General features: G+C 45.6%; 1 long non-coding RNA gene across 2 annotated transcripts in view; it reads left to right on the forward strand.

Moving 5' to 3' along the window:
- Positions 1-6,467: 6,467 nt before the first annotated feature.
- The window catches only part of LOC142071618 (uncharacterized), a 177,124-nt gene continuing 157,444 nt past the window's right edge, over positions 6,468-26,147 (forward strand). For both annotated transcript variants that reach the window (XR_012667743.1, XR_012667742.1), the window contains exon 1: positions 6,468-7,100. This is a non-coding gene — a long non-coding RNA (uncharacterized LOC142071618). The remainder of the gene's footprint in view (positions 7,101-26,147) is intronic.

The following is a 26,147-nucleotide window of genomic DNA, read 5'->3' on the forward strand; positions in this document are numbered from 1 at the left end:
GTTAGAGTTTGACTCCGAAATACTCTGAACATTCCACCGGCACTGAGCATGCTCCATCCCCTCACAGCTCGTACATGGGACTAAACTGGGAGTGCTCTATCCCCACACAGCAGCTCAGCATGCGCCAGTTCAAGGCTCTGAGGCTGAGCAGGACTTTTTCTGGGTACCTAGTTTAAGAGATTTGGGGTCTGCTTTGCAGAAGTGCCTGGAACTCATTGCTTCAGCTGAAGTCAACTGAAGCTGTATTTTGAACATATCAAGTGTTATATACTGCCAAGTGCTCTGAAAAATCAGACCCTGGGTATCTAAACTGGACATCCAAAATTAGTGGTCTCTTATGACAACTTTTGTTAGTTTTAATCTCTCTGTGTCTTGTTTTACCTGTCTGTAAAACAGGGATACTAATACCACCCTACTTCACAGAAGTCTTATGAAGATAAATTCATTAATGTTTGTGGAGCACTCAGGGCACGTCTACACTTAAGAAGTTGCAGCCATGCTGCTGTAGTGCTTCAGTGAAGACGGTACTATGCCAACGCGAGAGCTTCTCCGGTCAGCGTAGTTAATCCACCTCCTCAAGAGGAAGTAGCTATGTCAATGGGAGAAGTCCTCCTATTAACAGAATGCTTTCTACACCGGGACTGATATAACTGCATTGCTCAGGGGTGTGAATTTTTCACACCCCAGAGCAATCTAATATGAATGTATGTTTGTAGTGTAAACCTGGCCTCAGATACTATGTTGAGAGCATGTGGTGGGGGGCACTCACCTCCTGAGTGCCTCCTGTCAGGTGGGTGTGGTGCTGCAATCTTTCATTGCTGCTCCTGGTGCCCCCTGTAGGTTGCTGACCTCGCTAGGCAGGTCTTCAGTGAGTCAGCCCTCTGACCAAGTCACACAGTCAAAGCGGATGGGGTTGCAAAAGTCCATCAAAACTATCTGCCCTTGCCAGGGTCTTCAGCCCTGTCTCTGGTGCCTTTAAATCCTGCCCTTCACTTGGTCTTCTAAACAAGCCTTGTCCCCTTCTTGGGGCTTATGCCAACGGACCTTATAAACAGCAGCCATATGCTTCTGTCTCCAGTTCACTACTGCTTCCCTGGTCCTTTTCCCATGTAGCCCTTTTCTCTTCACCCATACCTCAGGGCTGAAGTTCTCAGAGCCTCTTCCTCCTCACTGAATGCAACTACCACCAGAACTCATTTTCTGCTTCTCTCTCTCAAGCTCCTGTGAGAGCTTTCTCTCCCTTCCCTGCTCCTCTGGTCCCAGCCAGAAACTGACGTGGGCATTTCACAGAGCTGCCATTTAGCAATATTGCTGGAGCACCGCTTTCTTTGGAAGATGTTTCTTCTAGGAATGAGCTCAAGAAACAGATGTATGCAGCCCACCAACTGGCCAACCTGTGAGTCCGCAGGTAGCTTCATGTTTCCTGGTGCCCAGTTCTTCCTGGTGAGCTTTGTATCTGAGTTCTCTCTTTGATCACGTTGGGATGAGGCTAAGGAAATTAATACAAAGAGTTTTTTACCCAGAAGTTGGAGATAAATATACATGTCTGGGTACCTTTCAGTCAGCTCTTTGAATTCCACAAGAAACGTCTGAGAAAGACATTTCCCTTTCTCCTCCTAGAGCATGCCCTGCGCATTAATACACAGCTTTTCCAGAAACAGGCATCATCCCACTATTACTTCCTAGTATCAGAGGGGTAGCTGTGTTAGTCTGTATCCATAAAAACAACAAGGAGTCCAGTGGCAACTTACATGCACTCCATGCATCTGAAGAAGTGGGTTTTTTACCCACGAATGCTTATGCCCAAATAAAACTGTTAGTTTTTAGGGTGCCACCGGACTCCTCGTTTTTATCACTTCCTAGAATGCCCTGGTGGAAGAAAGCTCTGGAGACATTATGCTTTCTCAAGCTACATTAGCTCTGCACTGAGTGGATGAAATTCGCCCTATGCAGGAGGTTAGCACAAGACCTATGGATTTCTTAAGTCCCACTTAAGCTCTGTAGTGGAAAACTGGAGTAAGGAAATAGAGAATGAACCCCTATATCTCCAATTAAGAATGTGATTTGATTTTGAGCATCCCTGATAATTTTTATTTAATTTACTATGAACTCTCTAATAGCTTTTCTCCACTAGAAAGATTTTTCAGATTAACTTGAGTTTTTTGGGGATAAACTGCCTGAACCAGTGTGGAGCCACACACACACAAGTCCTTTTCTCAGATGATCTGGTGTCTCATTCCACGTTAATTAATTCTCTTTGGAAGTGAATTAACCATTTCAGACTGAGTTATCCTGGCACAAGTTTCATGCGGATGCATCCCCCCTTTTTGAATTAACTATTCTACTTCTGGCAGTTGTCCCACTGCTATCCCACACTGCATTGCTGCACACAGGGCTCAGTCAATCTGTTTACCTGCATGCTCTCTCTTGCTCTGGGGTCATCTTGGATGTCATCTCCCCTTTTAATGCTGGTGTACAGTCAGGTGCATCCCTTTGTGATTCCAGCTCTTGGCGAGTTCACACACCTGGAATCACACGCCAATTATACAACCACGGCCCATGCTTCCCTCTGGCCCTGTACTAAGGCCTGGACTTCCTTAGCATCTGGGGATAAGACCACATCCATCCCATCTGAACAGCAGTCACCAGAATGCCAGATCTAAAAACAGCTGTCAGACCAAATGAAGGAGTGGGGGCACAAAATAAAGTTGCTCCAGCAGGTTGTAAAAAACCCCAGGACAAAGACAAAACCTTCGGCAATGGTTTCAATACCTGCAACTACTGCGAGGAGTTGGACCAGATTTTTGCCCACCAGGCCAACACCAAACCTGGAATGTTCTCAGCAGCACCAAAGGCACCCAAGCAACCCTGGTCTTTGAGCAGTACCCAAGGCTTCCCCAGACAGCCAGGATCTTTTTGGCATGCAAAACCCTGCAGCAGATGCTGAGGCAGAGGTAGCATTGGAGATGGCCCCTGAAATCGAGATGGAGGCCCAGCCTGGCAGTGCTGGAAAGGAGTCCTTTTCCAGGAAGTATTATGTGCTGTTTTACAGAACAACTTAGGGGACTTTAAACAATTTTGTTTAGGATAATGTCTAGGCCCCACCATGTTGGGTTGATGTGAGCTAGGACCCTCTCTCTGCCAGCTTGGCTTTTACTGCCACCCCTCCTGTAACATAGTCCAAATGGCATCTGTGCACGAGGATATAAGCTCTCAAGCATTTACTTCTCTGAGATCTCCCACAACCATTGGCCTAATGTACCCCCACTCTCTGCATCTTAATGCTCCTTTTGCCTCCCCGTGCTCCTCCTCTCCCACTCAAGATGGTGGCAACGTGGGAGTTTAAAAAAAAAATCAAACGCATTGCAAGGCAGACATGTTTACTTTAGTGGCAGAGGCAGAAAGAGAAAAAGTTCTTTGGCTCTCACAATCTGATCTGTACCCTAAGTTTTTAGTTCTCTTTACTTTATATGCATGGTAAATTGCCAAGACTAGGCTACAGAGAGATTTCAGAAGGCATAGTGATGATAAGGCATTCATGAATATTTGTAATCACACCATCAGCATTGTCAATATCTGGGCCAGTGACTGCAGAAGTCTATGTTGCCATGCACTTTGTGCTGATCCGCAGGAATTCTAAAAAAGAACTTCCGACTACGATATTGCTCTATTTTAGCATGCACATTGCAAGGCAATGCAGCTTTCTCAAGGCTGCCCAGAGAGGTTGTGGTTTCCTTTCACTCCTCCAGCTGGAGGGGGACACCGTCCTGGTGAATAGCAGTGCTGCAGATCTTCCCAATGCCGTTTTTAACCAGACTTTCCCTTCCTTTTGGCGTTATGCCTGGGGGCAATATCCTGCAATGTTAAGACAGCCTGCAGAGTGCTTGGGCAATGATTAATCTGCCCCTTGCTGCCCACCCAACCCTTACCCATCCCCCAGGCCACTTCAGCCCAGCATTGGTCCAGGGGTCATATACAAGGGGGTAGTAAGGTGGGAAATGTCTGACCATCTCCAAGCTCACCCTAGACTGGGAAGAGCACATGGGAACGGCATCTCAAACTTGAGGAAAAAGCAACACTTCATCATTATTGACATGGAGACTAGAACTGGGACCATTGCTACTTGTGCTCTTCCGCCCGCCCCCCAGCACTGGACCTGCCATGATCCCCATTGACAGGAGTGCTATCATTTTCTGAACAGCTGGCACATCTCCGGCAGAAGCGGACAAGGCAGGACAATGTTCAGCGAGGTCAAGTCTGCGTCCCAGCAGAGGGAGAAGATGACGGAAGAGTGGCAGGAAGGTTTCATTCCACATGATACGAAAGAGAGCAGGAAGGACAGGCGGCGGTCAGAGAGGCTGTTAAGGGCGCGCATTGACCAAGAGAAGGACATGCTGGCACAACTGCTGGAGATGGTGCAGAGGCAAACAGCCTTGCTGGAGAACTTTGTGGCTCTGTGTTCACAGCCAGCACCAACTTGCCATGTCCTGAAGCCCTTTGAGAGCACTGCATGCTGGGAGCACCCCTTTACTTCACCAGCTACAAGGGGCTGGTTCTTCCCTCACCATTCGACACCCTAAACCCTGGAGAACAGTCACGGACCCCCCACCTTCACTGTGCTGTGCCGTCCTCAGCACAAACATGGGCATACTCGGCACTTCAGACATGTCTGCCACAGAGGCACCTCAAGCGTCCCTTCTGTCTTCCGAATGCACACTCCATTGTTGTTCTGCAGCTGCTCAGGGTATAGTTAAAGAGTTAAGTGTCCAATAAAAGCCAGGGAAACAGTGGGTAAGCTGGGCATCCTGGAACCACAGTAGGAATCACAGTGCCACTGATGTCTACACTGGTCCTGGGAGCAAAAGTTCCATTTCTCATTGCAGAAAACAGGCCAGAGTTTCTAAAGCTCCTGTCATCATTGACCTTTCCAGATCATCCACATTCATATCGGTGAACCCACAGGCCTTGCAGCACCCTGGAGAAATACCCCTTTCTGTTGATTAACTCCAACACCTGGTGTGAAGGGCAAATAACAGGCACATGGGTTCCATCTGTGGCCTCCTCACAACCGTGTAAATTCACCAATAACCTTTTTGTGCAGTGCCAAGGTTTCTGACCCGAGGCAGCAGCCCTCACTTGACAGCAGTGCACAGCTCCATGAGAACAGCCCTGACTGTGGATCTACCCACATGAGACGGGTTAGCGGCAGACTGGTAGCAATTGGGGGCGGGAGGAGTGAGCTTCCAGATGGTGATGGCCACTCAGAAGGGAGTTTTCCGGTTGGGGAGCTGCTCTGGGGTGAGCTCCACACAGGTTTCTAAGAAAGTGGCTTTTGTCAGTTTGATGTTCTGCTGCCACTGCTGATCAGCCCTGGCCTGCAGCACTAGCCTGTCCCTCCAGTCAGGGTAGCTAGCCGAGCCCAGAAGCAGCACTCCACTGAGTGACACTGTTCAAGGAAAAGTTCATCCCCAAGTAGCGGCTCGATTTCAGCCTCCTGCACCTCCCCTACCTGAATCTCCCTTGCACTGTTGTGCAAAGTCACCCAAAGGCATCCAGCTGAGCAACTGCCAATACTATGAATCAGCCTATTTGTATTAATGGCTGTCAGGATCAGGGTCCTCTCTGCTGCGGTCCCCTCGGCTGCCTGACAGCACTCTGAAAATGGTGCTGCTCACAAAAACCAGAAGGATTATGGGATGTCCAGAGACAAATCATGGGAATTTGTGAATTGACTCCCCCCACACTCTAAGTCCCAGAGGCATCTAGTAGGTTCCCACAATGCACTGCAAGAAAAATCCCAGAATTCATAAAACCTAGTGGCATAACATTGCAGCCTGGGCTGTCTTCCCAGAATGTCCTGTGCTTATTTCATAAAAGCACAGGGCTGTGTGGACACAATGATTCAAAAGGGAAGTAGCGTAAGCTGGCACAAAGCAGGGTGGCTGCACTCCTTCAGAATAGTTCTATCTGAATAGTTTAAGCAGAAAAAACTTACGAAAACTGAAACCAAAACCGAAAAGCCTTCTATGTAGACAAGTGCTAAGACTCCATTGCAGATGCAAGGGAACCATGATTCCAGTTATGCAGCCAATAATACAGACAAGCATGCTGTGGGGAAGCCTGAGCTGGGAATATGATGCTGTATCTGCCCTGCACACCAGTTTGTTACTGGGAACCAGCACCCCTGCTGCTTGGGAGGCTGAGCTGAGACTGCAGTACCCTTCCTGTCTGCTCCGTGACCTTTCCGTAGCCTTTTCAGGCCCATCTTGAGTCCTTTCTGGTTGACTTTTGACTCTGTCCCTAGTTAATTTCTGACAGTGCCCTTTTTCCCCCCCACCCCACATTTTTAGCATGTTTGCTATTCAGCAGGTTCACACAGTGATAAATAATTAACTAGCATAGCCCTTTCTCAATGCGTTATTTAAATACTCTGCGGTTCCTTACTAACCCTTCTACATGCTGTGGAACATACACACAGGGCTTTTGCAAAAGGGCAGAACAAGTCTCAGCCCTGAGCTGAATGCATAGAAAATATCACAGTGGCTTTAGGTAAGAGCGGACGCAAACCTTTCCCTGGCGTAACGAGCCCCCTCTGATCTGGCAGGCTGAGGATTTGCTTGGTGTCCATTCAGGCCCTCTCTCAGAAATCAGACACAACGATAAGTCTGGCAAACTCTCCAGAGCAATGCCTCTGGGGTGACAGACCCTGGAAAGCTAGTTCTTAGTGGCAAGGTATGTGAAGAGACAGAGTTGACTCACAGCCCCACTCTCGTTCCCATTCCACACTGGCCAAGCGGGTGAGGTTCTGGCCATACCTTGCACAATGGACAGGAATGGTATTGCAGTTTACACTGCAGGAAGTGGAGAATAACTGATGTGGAAGGGCTCAACACTGAAGAGGCTCCAGAATGCTGAGAACAGCTGATGATGGATATTGAAGAACATCTCTGAAAAGACTTTCTCCCTACAGTAGCCTGGTAGCAGCTGGCCTGGATAGATGAGAAGGAGTAATGCTGATGGTGCCATTGTATCACAGTGGGCTAGGAAGAGATAATAGACTAGAGAAATTCTCCCTGCAGTATTTTCCTCCCTTTAGCAAGGTAAGCATGACGACTCAATTACATAATTAATTGCAACTGAATCCTGTTTATACAGGATTTATACATTTAAATTCCAAGGATTATTAAATCAAAAGTGGAAGACAACTCAGGATTCCCTTGTGCCCCACCCAGGCAATGCTTAAACTGCGGTGTGGCTTCTGGAGAGCTGCACTGCTTCTTGGGGCAGCATTCCCAAAAATCACAAATGTACATTTCTGATCAACATTTTTTCCTGATTGTTTTCCAGTGAAAGTTTGTCAGCTTCCTCAAGAGCGAGTGGGAATTCTAGCAAAGCCTAGCAGTATTGCATGTTAAATCGTACAAGGATTTTCAGACACTAACTAATATGTGCACGGGCCCTCTTTGGGTTATGGAGGTATATATTCAGCACGCTATGTTGAGGGGTTATGCATAAAATTCCTATTTGTGGGTGCTAGTCACGCTCTGTGCAGACAGACAGCACAAGGTCTGTGCGCTACTTAAGTGTCAACCTTAGGCATTCAAAAAACATGAATCAGCCCCCCAAAGTCATGAGTTTCTCTTAAAAATCATGAGAATTAAAACAATTTTTTTTTTGAGATTCTTTGTCTTGTTTTTGAGCATTTTGCTTTCATGTTTTCAAGCGTTTCACTGCAGTTGTTTGCAGTGTTGCTGTGCCCATGTTGGGCCCAGGATATGAGAGCGACAAGATGGGTGAAGTAATATCTTTTATTGGACCAGCTTTTGTTGCTGAAAGAGACAAGTTTACAAGCTTCATGGAGCTCTTTTTCAGGTCTGGGAAAGGCAACCAGAACGTCATAGCTAAATACAATGTGAGAGATTATTAAACATAAGGGTTAACACATGTTGCAGGAGACCACTTAAAATGAAGCGGGCAGTTAACACCTTTGCAGTCATAGGACAAAGCAGGGTTCGCAGATTACAAATTGTTGTAATGAGCCATAAAACCAGTGTGTCTGTTGCTAGACACTAAAAATCATGATCTCAACAGAGACACTGGTTTTATGGTTCATTATGACAATTTGTAACCCACTAACTCTCCTTTGTCCTATGACTGCAGAGGTGTTAACTGCCCGCTTCATTTTAAGTGATCTCCTGCAACGTGTTAACCCTTATGTTTAACAATCTGTCCCATCTCCTATTTAGCTGAGACACCCTGATTACCCTTCCCCGACCTGAAGAACAGCTCTGTGTAAGCTCAAAAGCATGTCTCTTTCTCCAACAGAAGCTGGTCCAATTAAAAAAAATATACCTCCCCATCTTGTCTCCTAAAAAATGGGAACTGAATTTTCCATATAATGATGACTTAAGGAGCTGCGGCTTGAAGACAAACCACCAAATATTGTGAGAGTTGGAATTTGGCAATGCTATTTACATCACACTTAAGCCCTTAAGTGGTGCATTGGCCTTGTACTGGAAAGTCACCCTCTGTGTGCAGAAATCCCGTAAGTCACATATCAGAACAGATTACTACCCTGCCTATGTTCTGGCATCTTTAGCAGGTGGCTAGAATCCTGTCCCAGAGCATCTGCTGTTGCCAGACAAAACATCTGTTTGAAAAGTTTCTAGGAACGAAAGCTTGCAGCACAACTGCCCTTTCCTTAGAGATGCACCATGGTAGTTGCTTTTCATTCTGAAGACCTTCCTGTTTTCCCAAGTGGATTTTCTGTGTCAGGCGACTCCGATAGAGACTGACGTAATGGGTGCGAAACAATGGGTAAGACAGAATATCATGCATTGGGAGGAATTATCTTATGGGGCCCAAATAGCTGGGAGCGAGAACATGATCCAAGCAGAACAGGGTATACCAGGGGAGGGCCAACCTGTGACAAGACCGGCCTTTGCCAGTGGCTCGGTTCAGGGTGTATATCCTACTGCCATGGCTTTGGTGCTCTTGGTGTTTGTTGGTCTCAGGCTGTCAGTGGCTGAACAGGTTCCAGAGGTGGCAGGCTTGGGAGAGGCAGGTGCGTATTGCAGCACTTCTTCCCCCACTCCCTCTAGTGGCTGGTTGTATAGAAGCAGCGCAGCCTGGGAGAGTTTTGTTCACCCTAATATAAAGAGGGTTTTTTCTTAAATCCCTGGGATGGCCCGGTGCACTCTTCCAGTGAGCGCCTCAGGAGAGAGACAGGCCTCCTATCAGGCATCAGCGTTGAAACTATCCAGAGGATGAGGACAGCAGCATAGCATGAGCCTTGGAGATGGAAGGGACCTGTTGTTTACATTGTTGCTATAATTACCCATTGTGAATTTCTAATAAGTTAGGAATGAAACACAAGGGCATGGAGATTGTTACAACTGCCATGCCCAGCCCACTTAGCCAACTCAGCCGGAGATGGGAATGATTCCTTCTTCTGTTAAATATTCTGTTGCTTTTTCATTTGGTCTGGTTCACTTAACATCAGGCACTTCCACTAAGCTTTAGGTGACTGGTTCAGAGGGAATAATTCTTATTTATTTTGCTTCTGTTCAGTTTGATGAAAATTCAAGATCACGAGTTCCACACTGGGATAATTAAAGACTTTGGATGAGATTCACCGGTACACTCCAGCAGCTTGCCCTGCTTCTATGGTGCAAAGCTCTCTCTGCCTCCCTTTTATACCCTTGGGTTGACTAACTAAAAGGTCTTACTTGATCTGGTATCAGAGTAAGTCAACAAGAATAACTGCATCGCTATGCATGATACTATGCCCTAATGACTCAGCAGGAGAGTCGTGCATTCCTGTTCAGTGTCCTGGAACCTACAGTCCCTTTAGCCATGTTCTGCTCTCTGCTGGGCACTTGGCAAGTGAAACAAGTATCCTGTTAGGCATATTCCTGCTTTACTGGGCTCTTCATAGGAGAGGCGAGAGGAGGACTTCCTCAGTGGATTCATGAGTTCAGGATGGGGCATGCAAGAGGTGAGACGAGGACTTCCTCTGTGTATTCATGAGTTCAGGATGGGGCATGCAAGAGTCACTCCTTTGGCATGATGGGTTTAGTGTTGGGGCATGGAGTACCCTCTTGATGCAGATGCCGGAGAAAGAACACAAGTGTACTCAAAGCAGCTTGAGTGATGGGGCTGATAAGCTCAAGTGCACAGTAATCTGGGGACCTGAAATGAGGACAAGCTCTCCAGAGATTGAGATTTCATCATCTCAGAAATAGGCCTGGCAGAGCACCCAGTGGATGTTGTAGCCAAGTTATTCTGTGGCTTTTGTGTGCTTTCATGTGGCTCCTGGATCACTAAAGTCTAACCACGATTATAGCCATCTTATTTTAGGGATGCACACAATGCTGTGGCCATCCACCGAGACATTTTGGGTGGCCCTTAGAGGGACAAATTGGCGGCATTTTTGGTCTCTGGCGTCTTGGGATGGCAAGCTTCCCGCAGACCCACTGGCTACAGAGCCATCACTTTTTTAAAATTTATATCCCCTACAGCAGATTCCTGACCAATGGTTTGATGAACTGAGGCTAAAGAACACTTTGTCTGCTAGGAGAGGGTTTCAAGAGATTTCTTGATAACTCTGCAAATCTGGGAGGATCAGGTCCCTGGCAGAAGCAGGAATGTGTTGAAGAATTTGTCTTTCAGAATGCCCGCAAACGGCGCCAGACACACAGAATGTTTTCACTTTGCAACATTTTCCCCAGTTATGCAAACCTGACATCTCTCTGGCCAGTGTCACATTCTCTGCTGTCAAGATTTGCGAAACAGCCTGTATTTCTTATCAAAACAACAACAAATACTCTTTTTGCTTATGGTAAAAGTTCACACAACTGAACCAGCAAAGACATAATTTGGAGCAGATACTCAGTTTTTGTAAATTGGCATAACTCCATTGATTTTAATGGTGTTGCACCAATTTACACTAGATAGGGATCTGGCCTGTGGTCTTCAATGGAGCTGTGCTGATTTACACCTCCTCGGGATTTATCTCCCTCACCCCTCAATTCCACCACGCCCATGAACTGAATCATAATTACATTGCCCCATTTATGTTGCTGCGGAACGCTGTGCATGCATTCCTAATGACCAGCCCAACTCATAACTTACCAACCTCAAGAGTGTTGATAAAGAGCAAGATATGTGTTTTTTACAGTCTCTCATTTGATTGGTCAGATTTATTTTTTGCACATGCTGGCTGACATCATTCTGGAAAAGTCTATCAGTGAGGCTAGCAACAAGTATGTTACTGCACAGCCTTGCATGTAAAAGTGGAGGGACGCAGCATGGGTGTCAGTCTCGTACACTCTCCATTGTACCAAGTTCCATTTGTGGCTTTGCCGCTGCCCTGCTGGGTGACCTTGGCCAAGTCACATCACCTCTCTGTGCCTCTATCAGGCAGGTGGGCTTGTTAGCTAGGGCAGGCAGTCCACCCAGGGGAAGGAAAATTCCAGTTTCAAACCAAGAACATCAGGCTTGGCCAGATGGTCTGCAATAGTCGTGCCAATCACACATGCTCTATGGGTCTGCAGTGCCCACTCCAGCCAATGGGACAAGGTGAAGGCAAAAACCTTCAAGTGAAAGTGGAGTCTGGTAGCTATCCATCCAGCTGGAACTCTGATCTCTGGGCTCTAACCATCGGTTCCATTAGAAACTGGCAGGGGAGATGGGGGAGAGAAATGATAGGGCCAAAATAAGTGAAATGAACCCCTGTGCAGAGGGACAGCACAAGGGCTATGTACCATTTAAGGCTGGTGACTACTGAGGACACTGTTGCAGCTAATTTATGTATACACACCTGTCACCATTATAACCTTGTCCGACTACTCCTTCCCTTATCCCATTTTCCTGTTTATTCACCTGTTGCATTTTGTCTAAATCCTAGACTCTGAGTTCTCTGAGGCAGAGACTGTGTTGTTGTCAGTGCCAGGCTCTGGGTGGCCTGCGTACACTGGTCAGTCACCATGTTGCATCCAGGAGGTGAGTAGCAGGGGTCAGGGCCAAGCTGGGTCAGGACACAAGGAAGTCAGGGTCAGGTACCAAATTGCAGGCAGAAAGCAAGTAATGAAGATGAAATCAAGCCAGGTCAGGAGACCAGGAAGTCAGGGCCAGGAACTAAATTACAGACAGCGGGTAAATAGAAGAGTTGAAGCCCAACCAGGATCAGGAGCCAATTTCCAGGGTCCACAGCAAAGGAAGGTCTGGAGCAGAAGCAAGGAGACCGTCTGCATTGTTGTTCAGACAACTCACCATGATGGCTTCGTGAATTATATACTGGCAAGAGCCAATCAGTGGGCTGTGAGGAGCTGTCATTCAGGCCCTCCTGGGCCATCCTTCTTGCAGTGCCTAGTGTCCCAGGGTCCTCCAGTGGGAACCCAGTCTGAGCTTCCAGTGGCGATGCAGAAGTGTGAGCAGCCCTGAACCCCCACAGTCCCAGCTTCTAGTCCTACAGGTTCTTAAAAGTTATTGGTTTGTGCAGTGCCTAGCACAACAGAGCCCTACTCTGAGTGGGATCCCCAAGTGGTACCGCCTTAGAAATGATGATTACTATTAAAGTCCCATTTAAATTCTTAATGGTCTAAAGGGGATTGCATTAGTATGAAGGGGTGAAATTCACTTAAGTGGTGCATGGGCCGTGAGCTGGTGCATCAGCCTCTGCACGTGGATGAATTGCACTCCATTATACCTGTACAATCCATTTCAGTTACCATGGGTGACATTTTGCCATTTCCATTAGTGACCATGACTTTTGCAGGGAAAAGGGGTGACATTTTGCCCTTTGAATAGAACTGAATGTTTGTCTCGAGCAAAAACTGGCCAATTTAAAAAAAAGCACGTTGACATTTTTGCAGCAACACCAGTGTTATTTCTTGGTGAATCAGGCACCAAAATTTCCATCTCCCCTTGCACGGTGTAATTCTGAAGGATCTGTGGGTGAGCCTACAGGCGAATCCTGTCTCCTAGAGAAGTGGCCCCAGAGGCAGTGGGTGGGAATGTTTTAACTTCAAGAAGGGCCTATGGTATATGAGTAAACCCATTAAAAGAAAACAGAGGATTTCAATCACATTTGTTTCAGTTTTTTAAAGACGTTTCAAAGTTTTTGCTTTATTAAAGACACCTCCGCAGTGGGGTTCTGAGATAGGGCAGTGCTAAGCTTAACATTTCCAGAGTGGAAAACATGGTTCACTCCAATGGTATTTCTTCTCTGCTACGTTCTGTAGCTCACCATCATGTTTTATTTTAGAAACTTATTGAAAGCACTTTTTGCTCTCCCACTAACCACGTCTGTATCTGCTCTGGGGCAAGAGAACCAGAATCAGAAACAGCTGATGACCATGAACTTTTTGTGTATACAGAATCATAGACATGTAGGGCTGGAAGGGACCTCGAGAACTCATCAAATCCAGCCCCTTGTGCTGAGGTAGGATCAAATAAACCTAGATAGTCCCTGACAGGTGTTTGTGCAACTTATTCTTAAAAACTTCCAATGATGGGGATTCCACAATCTCTCTTGGAAGCCTGTTCCAGAGATTATTACCATTATATTTAGAGAGTTTCTCCTAATATCTAACCTAAAGCTCCCTTTCTACAGATTAAGCCCATTACTTCTTGTTCTACCTTGAGAGGACATGGAGAATAATTGATCACTGTCCTCAATGTATTTGAAGACTGTTCTCAGGTCCCTGCTCAGTCTTCTTTTCTCAAGACTAAACACCCCCAGGTTTTTTAACCTTTCCTCATGGATCATGTATTTTAAAGCCTTTTATCATTTTTGTTGCTCTCTTCTGGACTCTCTCCAATTTATCCACCTGTTTCCTAAAGTGGGGTGCCCCAAACTGGACACAGTACTCCAGCTGAGACCTCACCAGTGCTGAGTAGAACAGGCCAGTTACCTCCCGTGACCTATGTATGACTCACCTGTTAATACACCCCAGGTTAATGTTAGCTTTTTCCACAATTGCATCACCTGGTTGACTCATATTCAGTGTCAGAGCCACTGGAACCCCAGATCCTTTTCAGCCGCACTAGCACCTAGCCCATTATTCCCCGTTTTGTAGTTGGGCATTTGATTTTTCTTTACACCCTTCCTTTCACTTGTCTTTATTGCATTTCATCTTGTTGATTTCAGACTAAAGTCTCCAATTTGTCAAAGTCCTTTTGACCATATAACCCCACCCTCTGAACACACTGCCTTTCCCCCGGGTCAAATCCACGATGCACTACTCCTCAAAGCCTATTTAAATCAATGCATTTCCCATGATACAGCACACCTTTTATGTGGCCATCACTCTCCCTCTTCAACTGGCGACATGACATGGCAAGTTCCTCAATCTCATATTTTAGCGTCTCCCATTGCTGCATCCCAGCTTTTGGAGGGAGCTCATCACTGGTTGCACAAACTCACAGATTTAGTGGCCCTGCCCCTAAAAGCTGCCGATGGGTGGGGGAAGAACTGGACCCTGTGGGGCACTATTCCTTTATGTGCAGAGGGTGCTACCTGCTGTGAGGAGAACGGCACCAGTATCACCGCATTCAGTGGGTTTGCCCATTAGCCAGAATCCTATATCATAGGCGCCAACTGTGTGGGTGCTCTGGGGCTGGAGCACCCACGAGAAAAAAATGGTGGATGCTGAGTAGCCCCCCACCAGAACTTCCCCTTCCCCCAGCGCCTCCTGCCTGCCAGTGGGCCCGCAGATCAGCATCTCCCTCTCCCTCACAGTGCCTACCGCCTGCCACAGATCAGCTGTTTTGCAGCATTAGGAGGCACGGAGGAGGGAGGAGGAGCAAGGGCTCAGTGTGCTTGGGGGAGGGGGCGGAACTCGGTGGGGAAGGGGCGGGGTGGGAAGAGCGGGGAAAAGGTGGGGCTGGGGGCAGAGGGTGGGAAGAAGCAGGGCGAGGGTGGGGTCTTGGGGGAAGGGGTGGTGTAGGGGTGGGGCCTGGGTAAAGCAGGGGGGAGCCCCCCGAGCAGATTAGAAACTTGATGCCTATGTCCTGTATCATAAAAATTGGTCTGCATGAAATAAAGAACCTCAGAGCAAGCTGGCAAGGACATGGACTGAGATTTAGGTGACATCCCTTCACTATGCACATTGGCATCGTACCAAGAAATGCAATGTCCAAAAGCGATTGCATTTACTTTTAACCATAGACTAACGTCATCTAAGGGTAACACCTTGTCTTGCTTGAGCAGCCTGCCTTTCAGTTCAAAGCTGCTACAGTAACTATCTGTGAGTGCTTACACAGTGGATAATCCACTAGCTTCATATCTCTAATCATGTTATTTATGAACATGATGAAATATAACTTGAAAAGGCCCCTGCAGGGATTTCTTGCTTAGGCATCTCAGTGAAGAAGCAGAGAAACAGCCTGAATTCCTTCCTTGAAGGGACCTACCCTGTCATGGTGATCTACAATGATCATGGAGAGTTCTGTGGCAGGGAGTCTTTTGGGGTTGTCTGCGGGTATTCTCTGTGAATAAAACAGCTGAAAATGTGGGTCCCAATCGAACTATGAACTCCACACAAGGGTCCGCATGGACAGAATTCACTGCAGGGTTGGGGGCCTTAGATTTTAGAGGGTAAATATTCAGGCCAATGAGTGGGATTTAACAGTGACTTGCAATGACATCATCTAGTGCAGCTAACTCTCTTCTACAAAGCTGATTGTGTCCTCCAGGTGCTATATTATCCCATCAGTGGACAGAAGTTATGCATATATATTGAGGAACAGAAAATATATCTCTGACGTATGAGCCTGCGTATAATTTCTCTAGTCTCACTGTTTTCTGAGAATAGGGGTCAAGATGGGAATCTGACCAAAACAAGGATCTGGCTGAAAGCAAAGTGGCTACCACTCAGACCAGATAAATTGGAAGTGATGATTGTTGGAACAGGGAAGCAATTAGAGGAGTAGAGGAAGCAGATTCACCACTATATCTTGAGGATACCTGTCCATCTCCTGCCTCAATAGATTTATATATTTAGATGTGCTAATATCCATAGCTGTAGGGGGAGGCAACCAAATAAGACAGCTCAGTCATTAAATCCTGCAGGCAAAAGATCCAGGCAGCAAGAACTCAAAAAGAATTACTGCCGCTAACAGGGCTAAGGAGAACATGAAGGGACTTTAGAAATGTAGTTTGGGGAAAATAGTAGTATTGGGAAGATAATCCATTAATAAACGAGGCGGGGCATGAAATTAAGGATGGCTCAAATAATAGCTTCAGATACAGAACTTTCCTTTCCAAATGTGTCTTCAGGGAAACTACAAAGTGAGACAGAACAATTAAGAAGGAAGGAAAAGCCTGTAACTATAACTACTGATAACGGGTAAGTCAGGAAAATCGGAACATGTGCAAGTCAACTGGCACGGATGATATACAACTTGATGTACTGTATTAAAGGAGTAAACTAGCAAAAAGCCTGATCCCAGGAGAATCTGAGTCTCTCCTGTGAGGTGCTGTACATCCTCAATTGGCTACATTGGGAGCTGGTGGTACTCAGCCCCTTGCTGGATCAGTATTAGCTCTGGGGTAAAATATAAAGTTCATTTGCGGAGCTGACTTAGGCACTGAGGAGCCTATGTCTCATTGAAACTCAACAGGCCTTAGGCTTCTGAATCACTTAGGGCCTTTAGACAATGTTACTCCTGTTCTTATTTAATATCTTCATTATTAATCCAGATGAAGGAAGTCAACAGCACCTTAATGGCATTAACAGATAATATTTAACTGGGTTGAATTGCAAACACAAGTCTGGACAGGGAAATACTACTCAGAGACTTAGCAGAATTAGAAACACAGCCAAAAATCCTATAAAATTGCATTTGTCTTGGAAAAACGCAAGCTAATAAATCCAAAATACACAGGCTCATGGGAAGGTGAACTCTGGGAAGCTGTAATGCCAAAAGAACATTAGGGTGACAGTAACAGGAGGAGAGTAGTCACAGCAAATGGATGGTAATAAATGGACCAATAAATGGAACAAATTATATATGATCTTGCAATGTGATATGGCTACAAAGAAAGCCTGTGCAATTTTGGATTGTAAACACAAAGACATCACTAGACAGAGCAGGGAAGTAATAGTATTTCTCCAGAACAGTGGAGTCATGCATTCAGTTCTGAGTCTCACACTGGCAGAAAGATGTTGAAGGAATTCAGAGAAAAGCAATACCAATGGTCAAGAGGCTGGAAGGACTGATTGATGAGAATGAATAAATGAGCTAGACTTGTCTGGTTTCATAAAATGTTGGCTAGATTGCAGGGGGTGGGGGCTGAGAAAGTCTGCAGTTGTTCGGTTTTGAACACCCAAGGTGGAGAGCAGTTATTTCATGTGATGCATAACAAAGCACAATGGGAATGAAATTGTATTAAGTAAAAATTTAGGCTGAATATCATGGGACTTTTAAAAACTAGCCACTAGAATATGTCTTTGTCACATTTTGGGGTGCAATCCAGATGAGTAAGGGCCTGCTCAGTAATGCTGGGTGCCTTATATGCTCTGCTACTGTGGCTCATGGCCCGGACACCAACAGCCAGCAGAGAAGCATTCAGTATCCTGTGTGTCTATGCAGCCCTGGTTCAGTGCTTCTGACCCACAGCAGCCTGCCACAACACAACTGACACTCCTGGTTTCCACCAGCTTTGGTTACACCTGGCGAGATGACCTCAGCACACTTGCAGTCCTGAATTTCCCCCAAACCATCTGCCCTGATGTGTCCAGCCCTCTCGTGGGCCACTCAGAGAAAGAATAAGGTTCGTCTGCACCTTTAAAGAGACATTACCCAGCAGTTTGCCACATTACCTGGAGTTAGCAATTACTTCAATTCAAACACAGTACTGGGTTGGTTTAGGTTACGATAAAATAGGTCTATTTAACAACAGGACATTGGTTAAGTGACACCAAGTAAAAGATATAAAGGTAGTGATGTTTACAAGCAAATAAAAGTGAAAACATGCATTTAAAAGCCTAAAACTTAACCCAGCAAGGCACAATCTTTCTTTCAGATGGTTTTCCTCACCAATTACTCTATTGTATTGCATAGCTGAGTGTCTCTCAGTCAGGACCTTCCTCATAAGAACAAGGTGCTGGTTTCTCCTGTCTTAGGGTGGGTCTGTTGTGGTGTAGGCAGGCTGCTGAGGGTCAGAAGCGCTGAAGCAAGGCTGCACAGCATATAGACCCTCCGAATACCTTGTGCGTCTCTGCTGGCTGTTGGTGGCCGTGCTGTGAGCCACAGCAGCAGAGCATTTAAGGCTCTCAGGGTTTCAGGGCAGGCGGTAACACAGCCCCTTACTGGTCTGGATTGCAGCCCAAAATGTGACTGTTTTTGTAAAGTCCTATCCTGTATTGTCAGGGAGAAGAGCAGGGTGACCCAATAATGCTTTTCCATCGCTTACTTTTAGGAGGTGTGCTAGCTGCATAATATCTTAACAGGAAGTATAATAGCTTTTAAGTTGCTGAAGAATTTACATCTTTATTACATACCAAAAACTATGTTAAAAGAACATTATGGTTGCACAGTAAAGCATTCAGAAGTGAGGCAATGCCAGCATTAAGACTGTCCTTGCCCCCTTTAAAACTGCCCCTTGGTGCATCTGCATTATGATACAGAGTTTAATTACACAGTTGCACACTATTCTTTCCACAGGACCCCTGCCTCATTGAGTGTGCAGGATAGATAGTGCTTACTGTATGGATTGTTCAATATTTCTTTTTATCCTCATCATTCGAACCCAGCCCTTATGTACCACACACTACTGAAGCCTTGTATGGAATACAGAATTATTAATTTCTGTGGTGCTCTCACTACAGTGTCCAACTGCTTCACAAACATGAATGAATTTATCTTCCCAACCCCCCCGTGAGGAAGGGTAGTGCAATTCTCCCCAATTTACAGGTAGAGAACTGAGGCACTGAGAGATTAAAACCACGTCTACTAATTCTGGATGCCCAATTTGAGATGCCACAGGCTTGATTTTTTCAAGTACTCAGCATTTTTCTAGCACTTCCTATGTTCAGAGCACAGCTCCCTCAGTTCAGGTGTGACAGCTCAAAACTTTTGCAAATCTGGCCCCAGGTGTTCTCAAGTTTAGCCTCCAAAAAATGAGGCAGTGAACACCCGTGAAAATTTTGGTTTATGCGGACTTACTCAGCATCCCATAGGAACTCTGTGGCAGAGGCATTGATAGAATCCAAGTCTCCGGGGCAGCATTCAACTATCTTAACCATGAGACTGTCCTTTCTCTTCCTGTAATCCTGTGTCTCATTCACTACACACCTTCCAAATTCTGCAACACCTGAGGCAGGGATCCTACCATTTGTTGTCTGTGTCTTCGCTACATAACGCTTGTTCCTTCCCAGAGTGTGTCAGCCCTGTGCACTGAAGGAGACCAGAGTGCTGCAGAAAAAGTATCATGTAATCATGTAATTAAACATTGCATCATAACACATGCACACAAGGGAGCTGAATTAATGTTGTATGGAAGGCCTCCATTATGGCATTTCCTAACTTTGGAGTACTTCACTTTATGATCTTAAATGTTCTTTTAATGTTGTTTTACATATGTTATTTCCTAAGCTTTGTCAAAAAAATGGAAATTGTATCATGCGGAAACAAACTGACATCAGCATGGGGCATCAGTACGACTGCAGCAATTAGATCCACAGCTTAGACCTCTGCCACTTGAGCTAACAGAGTAAGGGAGAGTGGCAGTTTAGCCTCTATTTGGGCCAGCCATTAAAGGAGGTTGGGGGACATTCTTTGCCAGTGGGTTCCATGGCTATTTGCTAGACAGAAGAGGAATGTTGAGACTGAGAACCCTGGGTTCCATTCCAGCTTCTGCAAGGAAGTGTGCTCTAAAGTTAGAAATCTTTCTGCTCCTGTCCCCATTGGCTTCTGCTCCTGTTTCCGTTAGCCCCTTCTGTCTTTGCTCCTATTTCAGTCTCTCCTGGTTCTGCTCTTGTTTCTTCTCTCCAGCCTCTCCCCACCCCACCATTCTTCCCAATCCTATTCCCCCCTGTCTCTTGCCCCAGCTTTGGCTCCAGCTCCTGTCTCCCCTCATCTTTCTACATTTGAATCGGAGGGCTTTCTCCTTCTCCTCCACGCTGACTAGGTGCCAGCAGGAGGGCACTGGGAACACAAGAGACAGCCTCCCGGCTCTCAGTACCATGCCCAGAATCACAATGGCCCCTTGCAACAGGGAGTGGCCACTTCTGGGAAACTCATGCTCAGTCCTGGGATGCAGCATGGTCGGTCACTCTGTGGGGATGGTACATGATTAGTCCCTTTGGCACCCAGGAGCGGTGTGGGGATGGAGCACACTCAGTATAGAAGAAATCTCCAGAGAATTTAGCTGGCAGCCTCTAATGAACCTTTACTGAAGAAGTAGGAGCTGAAGAGGATGTAATTTCTTAACATGGAAAAAACAGTCTGTTTTTCTAGCCTTGCTCTCAGACATGGTTGAACCATTTTAGCTGAAACTTAAAACAAACAAGGATAAAAAAATAATCTGTAGGCAGACTCCCCAGCATGGGAAATGTCAGTCCAAATGGTTGGATGGACAGCTAGAGACAACTGAAATCACTTATAATGAAAGGCTTTAGGCAATGTTAACTATCATGTGTGGCATATTGGGGTACAATTAAGACCGGAAGTGGAGATACTGTGTCACCGTGCCCTGCAACCTTAGGTGCTTTACAATGCCTTGCTATAGTAGCCCCCATCTGGGCCACTCAAACAGCCTTCCAGCATGCAAGCTACGCCCTGAGTGTCTGTGTGTAACTGCAGCCTGCCAGCTACACCCTATCTCTCAGCCTTGGTTATATTGAAGGTGACCCCAACACCCCCTCCCCCGGTTCCAGATCTTCCCCCAGAAATGTATGATCTGTATTGTATTAAGTCCATTATTTCTTTAAGGGGGTAATATGCCAGCTTATTATCTTAAACAGTTGCCCAGACACTTCAGTTTATGTGCACTGGATTAGCTAAAACAGTAAAACAAGTTTATTAACTACAAAGAGATAGATTTTAAGTGAGTATAGGTAATGAGGCATGAAAGTCAGAAATGGTTACAAGAAAAATAAAGATAAAACGCTTACTGGTATCTACATACGAAACTATCTTAGTTGCAAAGCAAACTTTCACACCACGTGTTTCCAGTAAAGTTACTAACCAAACTCTACAGGTCAGGACCCCTCCCCCAGTGTCCAACAACTGGTTCTTTTCGTCTTCTTGGGTGCAGAGAATGAGGTGGGCGGAGGGAGAGAAGGGTGTCTTCAGGTGTTTGTCCCTCCTTTTAATAGTTGCAGTCCCCCTCTTGAAAAACATTTTAAGCTGAGACCCAGGACCCAAATAATCTATGTGGAAGGATATTCCTTGCTGATTTTTTCACCTGTTTTAGCTTCCTTTGTTTTCCTTTTCTGCCTGATGACTCTGTTTTTTTCCCCAATGCAAATTAAGGTATGGCGACATTCCTTTGTTTAGGACAGATCTCTTTGGCGATTTCTGTTTGGGCAGGGCTGTGGGGTTTGGAACATGTGTTAATACCAATAAACAGGGAAATCTTGTAACTTTACATACAGTGTTGCCACACATATTTTATCAGGACAGTACTGACCAGCAGATTACGCATTTTCAAACAGTATCTTACAAGGCACACCTTGTACAAAGATTATTACAATAATGTGTACGGTATTTCATCACAGCCTGGCACAACCAGCTCCGCCTTTAATAACACAACTTCCTTTTTTAAAAGTTTTTCATCTAAATTGAAAATACTGATAAATTAGTCTAACAATTACAATGTTTGAACTTGGAAAATGCCCCCCCCCCCTTTTTTTTTTAGTTGCTATCATTGCAACATGAATATGTCTCAATTGGTCTCTTTGGTCAATTCTTCCATCTTTTGCATTAACTATAAAACAAAGTGGGCCAGAATGTCAGCTGCTGTAAATTGATGGTGCTCCATTGACTTCAATGGATATATGTCGATTTATCCAGCTGAGACTCTGGCTCATTGCCTTCAATTGAATTACTTTGATTTACTTTACTGAATATCTGGCTTTGACTTGAGTGGAGCTATGCTGATTTATACCAGCTGAGGATCCGACCTTCTGACTTCAACGGATATATGGATGGTTAGATACAATGCTACACCCCGGACCTCTTCAGCTTAGTCTATCTTCTGTGGCCCCTCTGCAAAGGAGTGAATTTCTCCCTGAAAACTCATTTGTATAGGGTGTATGTGAAGTCCTGGTTTCTCTGTCTTTCACTCATAGCTTGTATTGGTGCTTGTAGTATTTTGTTCTGAGCTGTTTTCTCTGGAGATAGTGCACACAGTGCTTTTATCATGTTCGCATGAACTGCTACTGCTTGTTCCACATCATCACTAACTGCTGTGTCCCTGATGGTGCTTACAACCATTACAAAAAATCATCAAACTCTGTGCAGCCCCCTGCAAGACCTGGCATTGCTTTTTTGAATGACACATACGTTCTCTCCTCTATCTTCATTTCCCTTGATGCATATGCTACAGGCAACCATTCAGTCCGGTGATGCTTCAGCAGTCCTGCTCCAAGCTCTCTATTTGAGGCATCTGTAACAGGTCAAAGAACTACATCATAGGCTGATGTCAGTACATATTGCAACTCCTTGAGCTCTCACTCTTTTCTGCTGTGGCATTCGTGACCATTCTGCATGTTTGAGAAGTTGTCTTGCATTCGTTGTTCAAGCAGCATAACTGGGTATGAACTTACTGACATAACTGAATGCTTGTTTGCAGTGCTGTAATAGCCATGTTGGCCCCAGGATATTAGAAAGACAAGGTGGATGAGCTGATATCTTTTGTTGGACCAACTTCTGCTGGAGAAAGAGACATGAGTTGAGGTTACACAGAGCTCTCCTTCAGGTCTGTGAAAGGTAATCAGAGGGCACGTCTACACTAGATTACAGTGCGCAGCTGCCGTGATGCAACCGCACTGCGGTAGCACGTCTGGTGAAGGCACTCTATGCTGACGGGAGAGAACTCTTCCGTTGGCATAATTACTCCAGCTCCACAAGAGGCGGAAGCTATGTCGGCGGGACTCGGGAGAGCATCTCTCGTCAACATAGCACTGGTGTGGACAGTGCTTAGGTTGCTGTAACTTCTGTCGCTCAGGAGGATGTCTCTTTTGCACACCTGAGCGACGTAGGCTAGAATGACATAAATGGTAGTGTAGACCTGTCCTGAGTGTCACAGCTAAATAGGCAGTGGAACAGATTGTTAAACATAAGGAGCTAACACATGATTTAAGAGACCATTCAAGATGAAGTGAGCAATTAACTCCTGTGCAGTCATAGGAGACAGGAGGGTTAGTGGGTTACAGATTGTTATAATGAGACGTAAAATCAGTGTCTCTACTGAGTCCATGATTTTTAGTTATGAATTTCATCTCCCAGGCTCATCCTTTGAACATGTTTTGCAGGGTTGCTTTTGTGGACAAGGCCTGAGAGGTCAGATATGGAGTGATCATTTCATGAAAAGTGCGTGCCCATGGATGATCATGTGTTTTTGACATTTATCTTTTTAATGTGTGAGTTCATTTGCAAATGTAGGGATTGGTTGGTTCACCTACATGGTCTCTGTTGGGGCATTTAGTGCACTGGATGAGGTACACCACATGTTGTGATAGGCATTTGTAGGAACTGAAAGGTGTATTGTGGGGGGTGAAACAGTGGAGATATGTAGCAGTGGAGATATGTCTTCAGGGTTTGTATCTGTTGTTCTGGAAGAGCGTGGTGCTTCTTTGAGTTGGTATGTCCTGGGGTCTGTGGGGAGCTTCTCGAGGCTGGGAAGTTGTTTGAAGGCCAGAAGAGGAGGTTCAGGAAAGAATTGTTTCAGGATGCTGTCTCCATTAAGTATGGGCTGTAATTGTTTAAGGATATTCCGTATGGGTTCTAATGTGGGGGTTATTGGTGACAACTAAGGGTGTGCGGCCAGTGGGTTTCTGAAAAGTGAAATGTTTCCCTTTTAATGATTCTGTTCAGCTGCAGGGCTCATTTTCCCTTTTCCTGGTGCAATGGGTTATTTCCAGTGGGGAATGAAGGCTGGTTTCAAGATAATCCATTTACTGAGAAATGAGCTCAATGGTTTATTGCCTGCTGTTCTAGGATCTGGCCTAGCTGCTCGAACTGACTCAAATGTTCTATGCCTGAGAAAAAGTGAAAGGCAACAGGAAATGTAGCCCACCTTTTAACTAGATCTTCCTGTGCCTCAACTTAACTCTTGTAGCACATGTCTGTGTGTCTGGCTGTGGCGGGGAGCTGTAGATGTCCCTCACGTCACCATGAGAGATGAGAGGACCTAGCCAGAATAAAAGGGGAATAGGACCTAGCCAGAATAAAAGCAACCAAGGGGAAAAATGCCGTGTGTCAGTTGTGAGTCAGATTCCATTTAATTCTTGGTAACCTGCCTAGTATTAATACACTCATTGGCCCTTCTTCCCCAGTCTGTGGCAGGTCTGTGCCTTTATAAACCTGGTAAGATAGGCTCATGGACAGACATATAGAGTTAGGACACCGAGGCTCAACTTGGAAAGAACTGAAGAAAGGGATGATGCTTAAGCAGATGTCTGTTAAATACTATGGAGATGTCTTCACTGCAGAGTTTGCCTGAGTATGTGCACCTAGGCTAGCCAAGCCTGGGTGTGAGCATCCACACTTTCTAATCAACACTTGACTCACTCATGTAGCTGTGTCAACATTAGCACTGCATTAACCTGGATTAGGCACTAGGAGTTCTGGGGCATATCCCATGGTTCTTCAAGCTGCAGAGCTTTAGTAATCATTTTGCAGTGTATGGTGGGAGAACTTGTCTGTCCTTCCTGGACCCTGGTGTGGAAGTGCAGAGGCGGGTTTCTATTCCCCTCTGGAAGCCAACTACTCCAACCCAACCTGTTCAGTGTTGGCAAATCAACTGTTGGTATTGTGGTGACAAAGGTTTGCAAGATGGTATGCTGTAGTTTACCCACAGGTGGTGGAGATTGCTAATGCCCCCAAAATAACAGCTGATTTTGAGAGAATGGGGTTCCTGAACTGTGCTGGGTCCATCAATGCCACACAGGCCTTTTGTTTGCTCCCACAAGGTGCACATGAATATGTCAACCAGAAAGGAGAGTTACTGCTCGCTCATTATGCACGTCTTGGTTGACCACAGAGTATACAAAAACCAACGTGCAACGCACCAGCATGGTGCATGACACCAGGGTGCTCCAGAGATCTGGCATTTACCTATTTCAGTGGTCCTCAAACTTTTGTGCTGGTGACCCCTTTCACATAGCAAGCTTCTGAGTGCGACCCCCCCTTATAAATAAAAAACACTTTTAAATATATTTAACACCTTTATAAATGCTGGAGGCAAAGCAGGGTTTGAAATGGAGGCTGACAGCTCACGACCCCCCATATAATAACTTTGCAACCCCCTGAGGGGTCCCGACCCCCAGTTTGAGAACCCCTGACCTATTTGAATAAGAAGAGCCCAGGTGAACTCTGCCGTGAAGACATATCTTTAGGGTTTAGTTGAAACAATTTCTAAACAAGAAATGTCAACCCATTCCACCTTAAATGTTCATAGCGGGTTAAATTTACCCCCTGTGCAGAGGGACAGCACAAAGCTTACGCACAATTGAAGTTTTGTCCTGGCCCTTCACCTAGGGGTGGATTTCACCCAGTCTGCTGAGGATCTCCAAAATGCTCTTAGCATACAAAAAGCCAGGGAAGTAAAGAGATGTGCTAAAGATACAACAGAGGAGTTAACATTGCATCCTAATACCACATATTTACCACCCTCTGAATCAACATTCCCCACCCTGGCTCCAAAATTAATCCACAACTTTAGACTCAGAATGTTTAAAGAAACAGGGGGAAAAATAAGTCACTGGTCTATTCTTCAAAATCTCAGTGTAAACATTGGGTGACCTATTCCCTTGTTCTTTTCCTAACCTTACTGAACTCTGGAAGCAAGCAATAAACAGCAAGGTTAATTAAATCCGTTTCTAAGTATAACATCCCCACTTCCCTTCTCCGTGCTAGCCAGACTTTTAGAGCTGTGTGTGATGGGCAAATATAACCCTGTTAGAATTTAAAAA

Source organism: Caretta caretta, chromosome 3 (assembly GCF_965140235.1).
Source record: "Caretta caretta isolate rCarCar2 chromosome 3, rCarCar1.hap1, whole genome shotgun sequence".
NCBI lineage: Eukaryota > Metazoa > Chordata > Testudines > Cheloniidae > Caretta > Caretta caretta.